The sequence below is a fragment of the Coturnix japonica genome, chromosome 6 (assembly GCF_054131305.1).
Source record: "Coturnix japonica strain WE chromosome 6, WE-NBRP24, whole genome shotgun sequence".
NCBI lineage: Eukaryota > Metazoa > Chordata > Aves > Galliformes > Phasianidae > Coturnix > Coturnix japonica.
This window is the reverse complement of record NC_140668.1, coordinates 27,249,842-27,267,647: the sequence shown is the minus strand read 5'-3', so window position 1 is coordinate 27,267,647 and position 17,806 is coordinate 27,249,842. Positions and strand designations below refer to the sequence as shown.

Below are 17,806 nucleotides of genomic sequence, written 5' to 3'. Positions count from 1 at the left end.
TTGTAGTGATTTTGAATAAAAATGATCAAGAGGTGCTTCCCCCCCCCAACTCCCCACCACCCTCTGGCCTCATTCAACAATTTAGTGAACAAAGTGAAATACTATTTTTCTCCACCTACTTCTTAATTATTCTAATGTGTCATGAAGGAGCAGGTCCTAAACCCTGCCCGTATACGATTGTACCAAAGTGGCAAGGCTGGCTCTCTTGTGCCCACTGCCTAACCTCAGAAGAAACCCAGGCAAGCAGTGTGGGGAAGAACACAAGAAAACTGGAAGTATTTGCCAATGATACAACTGAGAAACCACAAAATGTGCACAGAACTTCATAGGAGAAGTACAAAATCCACAGGAAAAAGTCCAAAGCATCAGGCAGTACATGTACATGCTCAGAGGGCCGGTTACCAATGTAATGCCTCTTTCAACAGGTGACCTAGCAAAACTGGCTGTTGTGTAGCTCGTCACCTTTGCTCATAGAGAAAATCTTGTGGGACTGTCAGTAATGAGAGATCTAAATGCAGTGAAGAGAGTGACTAACAGACAAGTCTGCTCAGACTGAGGGGAAACAGTATAAAGAAAACCATTTTACAGAAAGAAGGGAAAGCAAGAACTTTATCTCTGTATAGAGAAATGTGCTGTGCTTTCCTGCTTATCGTTACTTCTTATCTTAAAAACTTTAAAATTAAGAGGTTATATCACTGACTGACCAATTTTCAATTTTTATACTCGCTGTCTTCTCAAATTTTCAAATGTTGCCTTTCTCAGGACAGAATTTTCACCCTCTGCTATTCTAAATACGACCTTATAGCAGAAAAAGGCAGTTTTATCTACTTACAATCAATAATCATGTATGCAGGCTTATTATTAATTTATTTTTAACTTAGACAACCTAGTTCAAATGCCTGCCAGATGTAACACCTGGAAAAAGATGTGAACACAAGCACACTCCCACAGTTGTTCCACTGTAAAATGCATCAGAAGCAAGAGGGAATGTGAGGCATGATTTGTAGGTAATTAATGTTTTACTTACAGAATAGGAGAAGACAAGCAAGTAAAGCATCAAGCTTGTGATTGTTCCTGTATGTTCCAAACCCACTAGATGAAACCAAAGAGAAGGGAGGTCCCTTATCAATACATGGCTTCCTATGAAGTTTTTTGAACTTTGGAGTAGATCACAAATGAAGAGTCCCAACAAAATTTGCTAATATCACATGATATGCAGGAACACCTGAGTGTATTCACAAATTCCATGCAGATCCATTGGAATCCTTCAAAATAGAAAACTATTCTAGTGCAACATAGACATTAGTGGAAAGCCAAGAAACGGCATTTAGATGAAAGCAGCAGTCATAAAGGAAGTTCACCACCTTAACAACACACTTGGTACAGAACAAGGAACCTGTATCATGAATATCTTAAACCTTGAATTATGTTGCATTTTAGCAAGAAAACTAATATATTCTTTCATTTACCACAGAAAAACTCATGACTGTATGACACACGGCTTACTCAACAGCTTGGCAGTCAGAAGTATTCATCCTAGTTCTAGAAACTTTGGAAGCTGAAACTTTGGAAACCTGCACATCACGATGGTGTGCCTACATACTCTTTAATACATAGAATACTTTCAGAAAAACTTGAGCCATCTGAGATGATAAAGACCATATATGCACCTCTTTTAAATACATGTCTCTCTTTTAAATAAACTTCTCTGCAAGCAAGAAACTCCCTATGATGAATTCTTCCTGGCAATGTCTAAGTAGTGAAATTCAATACATATTTTAGTGCCAAGTAAGTTTAAAAGTCAGATGCTAGTGGGAATAAATGCTGTTTAAATAACTGTCCATCCACTGCCATAACTGCCTTCAACCCCTTTGTGGAACCACTTTGAGTGTCTCCGCAAAACCCAAAGAAATAGTGGAGTACTCATTTTTAATACATTCTCAAAGTTGGCACCTGTTAAACCTGTGCATGCTTTGTGTATTTTTCAGGAGTGAGTAAAGGAGACAAAAGTAATGAAGAGAAAATATCCCATTTCAGAGTGTGCTTTTTTAGCAGATCAGCTTACATGAAGTTGCACACTATGCTACATTTATTATCTCCAGACAGTCTAGACATGCACACAAAAATTATGACAAAAATTCTGAAGCACGCAAAGTCACTGAAAGTGAGGGTCATGCCAGCATTTCAAGACATCTCTGCATACTTCAGATGTCTTGCTTACATGCTTGATTATACTGCCAGTGTTTTTTTCCCTTCTTGCTTCTCATTGCACTTCTTATTGCTACTAAAAAATCACTGAGAATGATCTAGGAACTGTGAAATAGGCCGTAATACAAAAAGATCTTAATCTGCCTGTTGGGATCTCCACTGTTCACATTTGTGATGTTCAGGGGATTTCCAGACTTTCCTTAGAATTAGATACTCAGTAAATTCTCTCTGAAGAGTTCCAAAATTGTGTGCTTTGAGAGGAACAAAGCACACAACTCAGCACACTGCTCTTTGCAGAGCTGACATGGCTCCAAGATGTTTTGTCATCCACAGTTCAGTGAAGAAGCAAATCTGTAAAGCTTCTTAGAAGGTCAGGTTGCCTGAAGTATTAATAGTATGTTTTACAGTCAGAAACGTGAGGCATTCTGTATGCAAGTGTTGTATGAGGTACAGAACAATTAATCGCATCCACTATTACTCCTCTGATCTAAACTGTAATCTCAGAATGCAGAAAAATGAGATTTACTTCCCAGAAAAGAAAAGACAGATTGAAATGGAGTCATTTGCCCTTCGGACCACAGAGTACTGGGGACACAAACATGAATACTGCCAAGAACACATCCACTTCATCCACCCTCATGCTGCAAGCTTTTCCAATACAAGCATCTTATAGATACAGTCAGAAACTGTTGTCCAGAGACAATTATTTTAAAAACAAAACAAACAAGACCTATTGATTTATTGAAGATGAAAGAAATCACAGCAGCTAACACTATTGCTGCAGAAGCACAGTCCTTCACTATGCCTGAGAAAAAAACACATTTGAAAGAGGAAATAATGTGGTCCATGGAACCGAAGCTTCAGAAAACTCAAATTTGCAAGGCAGTGCTTCTCATTCCTCCTACCTTTGTTAGCCCCGCTAGAAGCTAAGGAGTTCAGTACTAGAATCATTTGAAGTTGGATTTGTAACTACCCTCGCAGAAACAGGATATTAGAAGTATGCCATTTTTAAGGAATTTAGATTTCTCCATTTTGAATGTGCATTTAAATCACTGAGATTAAAGGAGCCCCCTAAGAGACCCTGTGAACAAAACTGCAGGAACCCTATTTGAAGACAAATAGAGCTCATTCTTTTTCTAATAGGCATGCTCACAATAACAGGGCATAGCATTAAAATTGTTACAGATAAATGACACTATGCATACTTCGAATGAATCAGGGTGAAGAATGGAATTTCTAAATACTGGGATTTTAAGAACCAAAGGTCTACACCCAGGTGAAAGCTGTTCAAGTGAGCCACGATGTTCTCAAATCACGAGCACAAATATGTGCATTTTAGTCTACGTTTGCTGTAAGGATGAGCATCCAACAGCACTAAATTGACTGGGATGAATGACAGTGAGGAGATGCAAAGTCTCCTTTTTAAAACCACCCAAGGGCTTCATCTTGACATAAAGGCTGATACTGTTTAAAGTGTGGAAATACAAGAACTGAGAATTTTCAACACTATCTCCAAGGTTTATTGTAAACTCTTCATTCTTCCTTATTTTACAGTCAGATTAAAATACATTAAGCCAAAAGAATTATGTGCCCTCAGCATCTGTACTCCTCATAGTAAGACGGACTGACATTGTACTTAAGCTCTTTTTTCCTACCTATGTTTCTGTAAACTAATGCTAAGTAAATATTGCTGGTTTCCACTAATTACTTTCTTGCTACTTTCTCTGAAAATACTGTAACAGTAGGTTGACACTTCAGAGCCTTGATAAACACAGCCGCACTGAGGAACTAAGGGAAATGACAAAACCAGAGCAACTCCTTGCCTCCCTTCCCAGCAGCTATTTGGCATCCTCTCCAGCTCCATCCTCCAAGGAGCATCTTGCAGGCACCAAGCACACCCATCACCTGGGCAGCACCACGCTGAGCAGTTCTGACCCTGCACTTCCACCTGTTGGGTGCCCAGCTCCGTGTGCTGGGTGTTAAGACCTGCATTGCCTGAGCTGCTGAGATCATATTATGCGCGCTGGAAACTTTCTGCTCCGTTAAAAGTTGTTCATCAGTTGCTTTAAAACCATTTTAAAGCCAGCAAGTGTACATACACAGATTTCTGTGGTCAGGACATCTGCACTTTCTCAACTGTTTCTAAGCAGGAAAAAAATGCCTATTAGTATAAAATTTGAAGAAAAATTGCCCACAGGAGGAATGGGCATTAGGCATGCTTCACTTCCCTCCTTTTTGTTGACATATGAAGCACTTTTTTTCTGTTCTTTTCTTTCCAATTCACAGTGGGTCTAAAGAGGTGAATCAGTGCACAGAGCAAAACAGAGAAAGAGAGGGGAAAAAAAAGAAAAAACCCACAACCCTCTTTTTTTTTCCAGGCTGGGTATGAAATATGAAGGCCCAACAATTGTCTGAGCTCAGTGCATTGGAATAACATTGGTTAAATTATGGATAGTTTTGAATAGTGTCACTTTTTTTTCTTTTTTTTTTTCTTTTTTTTTTTTTTCTCTGCAGATGGTTGTTCACACAAGGAGTCTGGCCTGCATAATTGTATCACTAATAAGCAGTAAGGCAATTAGTTGTGTAAGTGTGCTATAATCATTCTAACAGAAGAGATGACGAAGAGACAAAAAAAGGAGGGGGGACAAAAAATGTCTTTTCTCAATTCATCAACTGACAGCCATAATTAGATATATATAATTGAAAATTCCACAGTAGGGGGGCCAGCTTATACAAATGAATTTTCTTTGCTTCTCTTATGCATTTTTTTTCCTTTTGCCTGAACATTCCCCCCAAGAAAAAGGCAGAAAATTTGTCATTCCAGGGGAGCACATACTGTATGAACCGCAGGCTGCTCATTCAGAGCAATGATGTCAGAATAACATCTTTTCCCCCCCACTAAGAAATAGACGGCTTTGAACTGAGCCTTTATTAGCTGTTTTCAGCCAGTAGCAAATTAAAACAACAACACACACAAAAAAAAAAACCTCAGCACAATCTCGGATGATCTATATCAGTTTGCAGAACGTGAAATGTAAAACTCTGAGAGTAGAGGTCACTTCTTATTTTTTTCCCTTGACATGAAGACGGCTTGTTTTTGGTGCTGGGGGAAGAGTTCTGAGTTATAATAGAGCATTACATCATCAAGTATTATGGGAAGAAGGGGATTTCTTTTGTGTGAAGCCTGATTATCAAAGGCTATAATTAAATTTGGGCTAAAAATGCCCAAGTGCTTATGAGTTTGTGGAAACTATGCACAGAACAGCTTTCCACTGAATTAATCAGCTTGCAAGTTTTCATTATTCTGGAGCTTCTCTTTTTAAACTGTAAGCTCACAATCACAGTCTTTTTTTTTTTTTTTTTTTTAAATCAACAAACTCTCCTAAACTTTAATTAGACAAACCTTAACTGATTTTCTTTCCCCTTAAAGAGAGAGAATGTTAAGGCTCGAGCGTGTTAATTAAGATATTTAAATGCTCTCAGCTGTGCAATAAATTTTCAAAGCTGCACAACTGCATATTTATTCTTTTTTAACATTTGTTGTCTTTCAGTTTAAAACAAAATTTGGACAAATCCCACAACAACAACAACAGAAGATTTGAAAAGAAAATTCTCATATGTAAGGAACGATTCTGGCCGGTCAAAGAAATGGAAGATTACGAAATTGCAGCTGATTAGAATTTAACTGCATGGTATGGATCGTTTTCAAAGACTGCCATTAATTTGTTTATTGTAAAATGTTTTATCTCTAGCACTTTAAGAAGGCTGTGTCAGATCTGCACAAGGTAAAACATCCCATGTAGTTGTTCTGCAACAAAATCCACCTAACATCACTGAAAAGTTGGTTTAAATATTACACAGAAAATTTCCACAAATTCTCAGACCCTATGCTTGATAAGTTAAGTCAACAGAGTTCTATTATCTCCAAAACTATCAGAGGCCTGATTGCAAACCTGAAGGTCTCATAGTAACACCATGGAGGCAACATGAAAAAAATGCATATCAAGATCCTATTGCCAGTACACACACACATATACATACATGTATTCATAATTAATTACCCACATTTTTCTCATTTCATTAGATGTAACATCAAAACCAAGTCATCCTCTGTTTAAAAAGAAAAGTGATAAAATCTGTATCTTGCTGGGAAAATTTATTGCAGGTAATTGTTCATACTATTATGATCAATATCACTAACAAACTTATGGTACTTTTAAGCTGCTCAGAAATCCTTTCAACCAAAGAAATGACGCAATGCCATCAGAGACATCAAAAAATAGTATTTTTTATCTGTCAGATAGCAAACCAGTAACGGTCTGCCATGCAGATTGCCATGTTGTCTCTAAAGGAAAGAGATGAACTGGAGTAGCTGTTCTCTGAGCTGGCTGCAATGACAATGGCCAAGAGAAGACATCATGGCAGTTGACCACTCACTGGTCAAGTTTATCCAAGACTGGATAAGTTTTTCCATGCTCCAGTACTCATTTCACAGTCATTATATTTCCTCTAGACTCAGGTGTAACAATTGGCATCACCCCAATAAAGAAACTGGTGTGTCAACTGATCCCTTTTAAGCACAGTCCCAGGAGCTCTAGTGATGACAGCCCCCCCTCTGGATGAGTGCTTTTTCATTCACAGAAAGAGCAACATATTTTTACTCTACTCGAAAATCTGCCTATGGCTATCTGCCTTGGGGAGCACACACAGGCATGAACCGATCTCATCACATGTCATCCCAACATAAAGAGTTTGGTAGATCAAGACATACAGAGTGAGTTTTTGCCTTTCCCTCTCTAGTTTACAGTCGCATCCAATCTAACTAAACCTAACAGATTCCCAGAATAAATGCCTTTTGCTCCAATATGCCACAAGACAAAAATTCACATTACCACACTTGGAATTAAACTACCAATTTGATATCCCAATAAGCACTGATCAATATGAAGAACATTTCTGAATAATTTAAACTACACCAAATGTTATGGCTGATCCCAACCCACTCCCATGGACCCCACTGCCTGCGTGAATAGACCCGCCATTGTCAAGCTATGAATGTTTCTTGAGTCCCAGTATCAATCACATTACAGAAAAGCACACGAATCCTCAGTTCAGTTCTTATTTGTTCATTATTTTAAGCTCTTCCTTATAAGAAGATATCATTTTTCAGTAGCAACAATACAATCAGACATGCACAAAGGAATGAGACTTATTTTGGAAATGCCTTTTTGAAAAACGAAAAAAAACTCCTGCATTTTTCCTTTTGTTGCAGCAGCTGTCTCAGGTGTTCTCTCTCTTTTGCACATAATATAACTGATCAGATATTCTGAAAATATATACTTAAGAAGTTAAATGAATAGGCATTCTACTGTATTATTTCTCTTAAAGAATTAAAGGTTTTATTTTATCTTAAAAGATTCTTGGCTGCATTTCCATGGTACACAATGACACATTTGGTTCTTTGTATTTCTAACTAAATAATGACATAGTTCCACTAAGCCATGAAAAATGTTGCATTTGACCAAACAAGAATGGATGAACTTCTGGGAAATTCTATTCACAGGATCTTGAATTAGACCCAGAACACCGGGATGAATCCTTTCTCTCCTGCAGCCTCCTGCCAAACCTGGCTATAACTGCAGAGCCACTGCATTGCTTCCTCCTTATTCACTGGGTACCGTGGTATCAACACAAACTGTACTCAACTGCTGAAAGCTTGATTCTCAAACATATGGATATGTTGAAAATTAAATTGCAGGGTTTATTTGAATTTATAGACAGCTCGATGAATGTATTTTTGAGATACAGTCTCCGTCAAGGAGATAGATGTCACCTGCCATGAGGAACATGATTGTATAACGTTAAAATGCTACGTTCTCTTTGTAGGTAATTCTATTCAATCACTTCTTGCAAAGATTTGGGTAATGAACACTTGAACATCTGTGGTTTTTGTTTCTTTCTTTTTTTATTTTTTTCTTATTTATTTATTTTCCAGTTTCTCATTTCTCAAAATCTTGCTTTGGATTTATATTTTGTTATTAAATATGAAACTGCCCAGATTCTTTTCCCAAGCTTCTTTTTGCGTTATATTACTGGGATGTTTCCACCCTGTTGTGAAATTTCCTACTCTTCTAAACAACAACAAAAAAGCATTGCACGACAGAGTAAAGAGGATCCATGTGATGTGGGATTATTGAGAAGTGAGAGAAAAGTCATTCTCTACAGTCAGACAACACTGTGGGATCAGTCTAATAACATCTCAGTAAAAGTGCTCCATTCTCTTGTTTCTTTAAATTCAAAGATTTCTCTCCCTCCTCTCCTCGTCCCTTTAATCATCTGGACAGTAGTAATTTGGCATCCCATTATACAATTTAGATATAAATCATCTTCCTCAGATCTAACTTATATTCTGAAAAATGCAGCTGTTCTTAAACACTAGATTATGTCACAAACAAATATGAGTAAAAAGCTTGCAGTAAGTAATTCAGTGCAAGCAACCCTTCTCCTCCCTGGAAAATTTTCTGTTGCTTTTACCTCTCTCTTCTACAGAAGGCTTTCTGGTTAGATTAGAAAATCCTGATCAAAGTAATTTAAAAGTATTTTCAAACTGGAGTCTAAGATTACTTCAATTGGTGTAGAGCTCAATAAAGAAAGAGGGAACTGTTTGCAATGTATTCACAGGAGATATTTTTTCTTCAGGATTCTTTTATTATTGGAAAGGTCTTATAGAGGTAGTCAAGGTCTTCTGACAAGAACTTGAACCAAGTCAGTAAGATTTGAACCTTGCATTAACTGAGAGAAAGAAATGAAGGTGTAGATAAATTTTTGAGATGCAACTAAAAAGAAATTTGTGTTTTAAAACCATGCAAAAACTTGTTTTAGAAATGCCAAGTATTCAGTTTTGAACACTAAATAGTTCCACAATATCAAGCAACCCTTGTAACCTTAATTTGACTCTCCTATCATAAACATTAATTTTGTGGGCACGTACTGTTTTTCTCACTAGTGATTAAATTAATGTAGCACAGGCAAGAGCCACTGCTCTTGCTCAAGTTCTGAATGCCCAGTTTGGCAACATTATGTTCCTCTGACATGGGTGTTCAGGTTGAAACTCCTAAAAGTAGATAAAGCATTTCCCATCTTCTCATGATTTACAGGCTCTGAAATTACTGTCAGTCTCTTAACAACAATCCCAGCTTTTGGATGCTGACAGAGCTGCAAACTAATGGCAAAATGCTGAAGTGATCAAGTATCTTACAGAGCTGGTATAACAAATATGCAAATTAACCTCCTCCTTACTTCTGCCATCACCCTCCCCCACTCCTAAAACCTTTTCCAGAAACAAACAAAAATCAAAACAGTAGAAAGAGGAAAGTAGCCTATCTTAGAAGTGAAAATGCGACTCAACCAAAATATGCAGAACAAGCAAATATAATAGACAAAGCAGTAAACGCATAAAGAAATTCCTGACTGAAACACTTCACACACTCAAATCTTTCCAAGACAGCAGTAAGGTGCTTTTAGCTCCCAAACAAAGCAGAATGATAACCCAGATGTAGCATATTTGGTATGCTAACATGGTGGCAGTGAGAAGCTGTAGTGAAGCAGTAGGTCAGGCAGTGCCATCTCCAGAATGGGAAGAAATGGGTGGGAGAAATGTGAGACAGGTCAGCTCATCAGGGAACCTTCTATCCCATTGGTTAATTTTTACTAGCAAATCTCCTGAAAAGCTCTGTGCTGTATCAAAAGCCTTGATGTTTTTAAAACAAAGAATTTATGGGCGCTGCAAGTGCAACCTGCCTTCCTTTGTTCACTGAAATACATCATCATTTCATGCATTGTGGTAGCAAAAGTAATTTAGAGGATTCTGACAGAAATAATATATATATCATTAAATCTGTCCATTAATATACTCATGGTATTATAAACATAGCGGTTTGTGGATGACAGAAACTAAAACCAACTCATTTGTTTGTGTCAGTATTAAAATGTAATACATTTTCTTTTCAGATTCCAGCCAAGTGAACAGAGCTTTCTGCACAGAAAGTTGTCACAAAAAGAAAAGAAAAAAGGCACAAAAATCTCAGAGGTTAAAATATAACCTTTGAACATCATTTCCAATTTGCTTCAGCTCTTAGGTAGATTGAGATCAACGATCTTAACCCAGATCTAAGTTCAGGTTGCTCACAAACAAACAATGCTCATTCTCATAAATAATTTTCCTATTTGTAAGAGAGTTATAAACTGTGACACCAATGCTTCTAGGAGGCCAGCCTGACATAATCAGAGACTAGAATTATTAACTTCTATTTGTTAAAAAGAATCCAGTGTGGTAAGACAGAAATGAATACTAAGCTACACAGAATCCATACCAACAATTCTCCAGTCTATCTACTTAGGCATGTTAATACTGTATGAAGCCCACACTAGTACTATCTACCTATACATCGGGCGCAATTATGTGTCTATTAACGCACATAAGAATAATAAGGACAAATATGCAGGGATTTCATAGAGAGAATTTTAGCAACTGGACTGATGATACACAATTTTACCAAGAGGATGTGAAGAAAACTGATTGAGGGCCATCTGAACATTTTTGCACCCCTGTAGGATTGCAGAAGTCTTCTGAAGAAGACCAGCATCAGACAAATGACTGGTTATAAGTAGGATATCACGCACAAAGCTACTCTGGTCATGTTACATTCAAAGGCCATTTTTACTCTGCAGGTATTTCAGACTCTCTTTACATATAATGTCTGTAACATCCAGCAAGCATAGCAACAAAAACCTGTCAGGAAAAGAATCAAATGTGCACTATATCATTATTATTATATATTATTATTAATAACATACCTGGAAAAAATGTCTAATGCATCCTCGTAGAAATCCTTGGTAAAGTTTGTTTACTTTATAGACTTTTGTACTAGAAAGAAAAAAAAGAAAAAGAAATTACAAATGCTGTAATCTCAGCCATGCTCTCTCTCTCTAAGAATTCTACAGAAAGCAACAATATACCATGCCTGGAAACATAATCTAATTTCACCATGGCTATACATCTATTGCCTTTAATGGAGTAACAGCCTTCCGCATTTTTCCATCTCCTTTAGTTTATGTCTTAAGGAACACGATAGTCATAAATATCCCATGGGAAATTCCTAGTGGCTAAAAAATTGACCAGTTATCTTTGTATAGAGTTCTTATTTGTGAACATTTGTCATCTAACAGCAGAAGAGCATACAGATCAAGAAGAAGGACTAGTATTGTCTACAGAAGTGTGAAAATAGTAACTTTTAGTGCCTGTGATCTCTTATTTATTTAATGAAATATCAGTAATCAGGCTTACATGTTTGATTGCCACAGTTCTACATACAGCAAAGCATAGCTGCAGCAGAACTAACTGCTCTCTATTCAAGCAAACAACAATAAAAACAAAATATGACTGTTTGATTTTGTATCATTAAGGAAAAAAAAAAAACCACAACAGACACATATTCTAATAGAGCAAAAATACAACATGGTCTTTTGAATGATTCTAATGACGACTCTGACTGTATGAACTGTCACTCCTAAAAATCATTGGACCTTAGTTCTCAGCAGTTATTTTTCTCTTTACAAACCTATAACACAAACTGATGTAAAAACAAACAAACAAATTGAGACAATCTCTAAAAGAATTTAAGAAATTCAGGGTCAAATTATGCAAACCATTCAGTTCTCAAAATGTCTTCGAGTCTTTGGTCTTTTTTAGTAAATACTGAGAAAACAGGACTATTTTTCAGATCAACACCCTTGTCTTTAGTACTATTTTCTACTAGCCATGTTTACCAAAAGCAGTAAAATTCATGAGCAAATGAAAATCACTTGAAATTTCAATATTTTTTTTCCAAAGTATTTCAAAGCACTTTATCCCATGAAAAAAGTACATGAAGGAGCTCAAAAAAAGATAAGACCACCAACTTGACCCACTGCTATTTTGACTTACTTAGGTTCACTCACCAATAAATCAAACAGTATCTATCAGCAAGGTGCAGAGCTAACACTTCACTTGACTCCTCACAAAATGTTAGGACAAAAAATGCATCCCTAAACCAGTATTTTCAACATCAGTCCTTGTTATGGTACTTGATATCACAAGTATAACTTCAGCTAACAACTGGTTCTCACTGGCCATGTAATACTTTCCATTGCCAAATATTGGATATAATGACTTTTATCTAATTTTTAATATGAGACCAAAATTTAGGCAACAGAAATACTACATCAAGAGCTGAAGAGTCCATGCCAGCAAACCTCTGAGAGCAGAGGTACAATTATTTTCTAATTAAATTCCATGCAAGTAGCATCAACAGGAAGGAAGCTGAATAAATATTGACTAACACAGGTGTTACACCTTTACCAAAATTACTGGCAAAGCTTAATGATAAACTAGCCAAACAATTCAATGTGACAGGATTTGTGCTAAGATCTCCCACAGAGATCTGGCAGAACAGCTGACAAGCAACACGAAGACAGCTGCTGCATTTTCTTGCAGCATGTGCTCCAGCACAGAAATTTGCGTGGCTGAAGAGTTTAACTCAGACAGTAAGGAATCCCCTAGAAAATTCAGTAATTATTGTTCAGAAGCCATTTTTCTCCCTAAAAAAACACACCTTATTCAAATGTTTTGTTTGTTTCAGCATACAATCTGAAGCACCAGTGCTCCCTGCAATAGGAACTAAATAAAGATGTTAGTGTTCTCATTTATGCTGATAATGTAACAAACCCAGAACTACTAATGAGGCACCATGTGTAATTCATTAGTAGTAATGAGACTTGAAATTCACTGCTTGTCAGTAGCAACAGTTTGAGAGAGCAGCTACCAAAAGAAGCAGAGCCACACCCCAACATCACCTGGCACAGCCAGCTGAAAACCGCCCAGCAGTTTGTTCCCCTAAAATGGTGTCACCAGCAGAGATCTGACTAGAGGATGACATTCATCACAAAACATAGTCAAAGTATTAATAACGGTGCTCTGAAGAGTTCCACAGAAGCAGAACTGTTTCCTGGTTCCCATTTTTATTGTATGTGCATGAATGCATGTACTGAACAGCAGGGATGCTTCTGAGGTTGCAAGAGCCAGGTTCTTCCTTAGCCTGATTCAAAGCAGAGATTTTAATCTCAGATCTCTCTACCTCAGACAGAGAAAAGACAGGAACCTTCTATAGAAAGTTTACAGAAGATACCTTTACCATTCTCAAGCTAATCCTAAATATTCAAAAAGGATAAGACGTTTTCTACATCAGCTCTGTGCCTCAAAAACTTTGCCAAAACACACATAATTTAGCAGAGGGGCAGACTTCCACTACTCGGAAATTCTAGCAGAATTGTTTTTGCTAGGTGTAATAAAACCAATTAACTTTCTGATATGGTTAGGGAAATAGATGTGTTTAAGCGTTATCATGATCATCTAAAATGAGTATGGAAGTTCACCTCTAGAAGTTTATCTTTCTAATTAATTCTCCTTTTGTAACATCTGTGCACTGCTCAGTTACATTTGTAATTCAGATCTTCTTTATGTTGGTAAGTCAGGGAAAAACACCATGAAACTGAATTAAAAATACTTGTGGAACAACAGAGAACATTGCAACTAAATTGCAGCTTTTTGAATTCATCACCCTTTGGTAATACAAAATTATTATATTTTAGTATGTTGAACTGCAGACAAAAGTTCCTTACCTGCTTGTTACTGAAAATCTACCTGAAATACTTTTCTATTTTATGTTTTATAGTACATACAGAAATTTAAAACCAACAATTAAATACTCATCAGGGTTAGCTGGATTCTCTACATTTTGTGCAGGAGTGCATGAAAGCCCTACTGGAATAATAAGAGCCCTCTAAGAACCACGTGAAAACGTCGCAAACAAATTTACAGCACATGCAATTAATGTCTTGAAAGCAACATGCTCAATAAATATAGATTTGATTTAGCTGCTGAGTGTTAACAAGATTACTATTCACAATGGCCATCCTGCAAAGACCTGCTTTTGAAATTCTTCTAGAAAAAAAACCTTCCCACAATAAAACATGAACTCCTGGCAAGCTTAAAGTGCATATAACCCAATTTCTATTCTCCCCCTCCCTCTTCCTCCCTGTTCTAGGAATCAGCTATCATAAGTAGCAACCCAGCAAAGGTTTAGATCAGGTAAAGTGGAAAAGGTGGAGCAGATCCACACTGAGGCTTGTCTGCTCTGCTCGGAAGGAAGTTACCTCACTTCACATATCTTCTAAGTGGCTCATAACAAGAGAGTTTTAAAAGACACTGTTTCACAACACTCATATCCAGAATTATTGTACTGTATGGTTTATTACTGCAGGCCTCCCAGTGAACTCAGCTTGCCAAAATCAGAGTGGTCTATCTGTATTCCATTTCTATTAGCCTATAAACAAAGCATCAGTGTTACATAGGAATCAATGTAAAGTGTGCAGTTTCTCTTTTTGAACTCAGATTTGGTTTCAAAATGTGTTCTTTACTATGCTTATATAAATATGGGTATACACACATGCAATCCATAATATTTATAGTCACACCAAGGAGAAGTTGACCCTTAAACTGACTTCTGTAGTTATTTTGCCATTTTATTAAAAGAATGTGACTGAAATTCTATTCTCAGTACAATGTAGCATGCTCTGGCAGTCTTGATATGAGGCATCTTGATCTTTTTACTGAGCCTAATTTAGAAAGGAAAAAAAACATATATATTTTTTGGTCTTTCTGTCCCCTCCTCCCCCACCCAGTGAAGGAGACGTTTTCCCCCCCCTTGTGATCAATTTCATGCCATTTTCTTTAAACAGAGATATCAAATTGTTAAACATTTTAAACACAGTATGTCCCGGTAATTCAATCTTTTGCATTTACTTGGGTGTCCCAAAGTGTTTTGAGTTCAAACAGCACAAGGAAACTGCAGTGCTGGTCAGTCCCCTCTTAAATCTTCTTATGGATTTCATTTGCTGTGTGGCCTGAGAGAGGTCAAAAGGTTTTGGCACAGAGTAGAATTTGAGAAATAATCACCTTATAGACCCACTAAATCAATCATAATTAATGCACTTGCCTAGTTCTGTCAGAGAATTGCTGCTAGAGGGCAAAATAAAGAGGCCCCCTCTAATACAATTTGAAAAGAGATCAGATCTGTCATTTCATCTAATAATTGAGCCAAATGAGAAAAGAGAAGGGTCAGAGTTCATTTGGTGACCTTATGTAAACCCAATAATACATAATTCATTTTCATTTTATGGAATTTATAAGATGCTGTAAACTGTCAGAATACAGACTCATCTGCTTTAGCTTCCACCAAAATCTTCCTGCTCATCATGCAACACACTGAGCTGCCAAAACTTTTAAGTGGTATATTCTGGCAGAATAATCCAAAAGCCTTCATCAGGGACTGGTATTTAATTCATTCTTCCAAGCGTGTGAAGTTAATAACTGAATAAATCACTCGCAGCTCTTTCTGAATGATATAAAACCTGTAATTTATTTACTGAGTGTTACAAATACAGTTAAAACATGTTTTCATGCAAAAGGGTTTCTTTTCTTTTTTTTTATTATTGTTATGAAAGGCTTATTTATTTATTTATGGGCATGGGATGGAAATACATGCCCTCAGAATGGAATATTTCATTCCATCTCAAGTCTCAGTCAACCACATTCAGGACTCATTTCAGTTATTACCTATAAACTGAAAGTGATCCGAGGACATACTTAGTAAACAGTTCTCAAAAAAACAGGATACTTTGTTGTTGTTGGTTTTTTTTTTCTTTTTTTTTCACTCAATGCTAAATATTACTTGAAAACATCCAAAGCATTACCTTTCCAGTGCGCCCTCCCTCCCTTTTTCAGTTTCTCTGCTGAGCTACATTCCTTAATCAATCAATCATGCTGCCACTACCAAGTCAGAGCTCTATCTGAGTAATAAAGGTGAATTGATGGTTTATGAGTTATTCTTCACTGCTTTGTCTCCTTTAATGTCAACACCACCAACACGTATCAGAGCATCCGGGCATTCCCAATAGAATTTCCCAAGGTGAGGACAGACTTTTGGAGAAACAATTTTTTTTAACCAATCAACATTTAATTGGGGGGGAAAAAAAGCAACAGGGAAGATTTGACTGATTCTGCTGTTGGAAACTGAAGCAGCAAACTTTGAAAACAAAAGCTGAGAGTATCCCACAAGAAAAGGTAGTACTATCCATATCATTCTTGCATTGACATAATTGTGACAAAAGTAAGATTACAAAAAAATTAAAAAAAATTCACTAATTCACTCCCCCCTCCCCCAGCCCCCTCCCCCTCCTCTTCTGATCCTACATTTATTTACAGATCAGTTTGGTTTGGTTGTTGTTTTTTGTTTTTATATTGCTTTTTAGATAACTTGTAAAATACCCCAGACTACAGATGGGGATCAATACTAAGTGAGCCAAAGTTACTGTAGACTATATTCTCCTGCAAATTATGCTGAGCAAAAGATACAGTATTGCCTGGTGGTTCACTAGCTGGACACAATTAAGTCTCAAACATCCCATGCTGACCTGATCTGTACAGTTGTGACTAAAAAGCTCCATGAAGTTCAACAGATAATTGTCCTTGACACAACACATTTCTATACTAATGATATCCTACATAGGCCATGTGGAAAGTTGGGTTAGAAACACCTGCAGAATTCAAACCATGTTCAGGACAACTCATACACTGCTCTGTTAGGTTCCATTTATCCAACCAGCATAACCTAGAAATGTCTTAAATTATGACAAAGGCTGTATCAGTGCCTGGTCGGTCAGTGTAAGGGAAGCACAAAGTGGTCTCACATCTTTCCTCTTTTGGTTGAAGATTGAGCCTTTTATGGCTCCATAATAGAGCTCCACAGAGATTGCTATAACCATTAAGAAAAAAAATAGTTCCATACTCAAAGTAAACATACTATATGATGACATGTTTCCAGTTAGATGGGCAATATATGAAACAGCTACTGAAGAGCAGTACGAGTAGCCAGTTCTGAAAGGCTTTACAAGGAAACATATTCACTGATATATATGGAGAAGTAAAAGAAGGTACAGAAATGAACTGTTATTTTGCATGGAATATCAAAACTGAAACCAAATCTTGTGTTGGTTGTTATCTTGTAACTTATCAGTAATCTTCCTTTCCAAGTTTTACCTCATGCAACAAACCATAGAAGATACATTACTTGCTACTGAATTTAAAAGACAATTTTTTATATATGTATAACTGTAAGAAATATGTATGTCAATCTCAAGTTACCCTTTATCTATTTACCCTTTTTTAGTTCAAAATGACAACATCCTTGTATTTGTCATATTGTTTAAATCTGACCTCTGATCCTCAGGGTCACTGCACTCCCTGAGGTCATCTGTCCATCTGATTAACACATTCCATAATTTCAGAGGTGGCCAGTTTAGTAGTCTATCCCATTAATCATGGCAGAGGCACCAGGAGCAGCATGAAAAAAAACACTAAGGTTATCAAATCCCCACAAGAGATTAGGAAGTTAGATAAGAGCACGAAGTTTAACAAACAAAAAGTACATGGACAAACTAA

At 36.9% G+C, this 17,806-nt stretch overlaps 1 long non-coding RNA gene across 1 annotated transcript in view; it reads right to left on the bottom strand.

The window, feature by feature from the left end:
* Positions 1–11,064: 11,064 nt before the first annotated feature.
* Positions 11,065–17,806, bottom strand: part of LOC146760539 (uncharacterized) — a 110,595-nt gene continuing 103,853 nt past the window's right edge. Inside the window, exon 4 of the long non-coding RNA XR_014947472.1 lies at positions 11,065–11,134. This is a non-coding gene — a long non-coding RNA (uncharacterized LOC146760539). The remainder of the gene's footprint in view (positions 11,135–17,806) is intronic.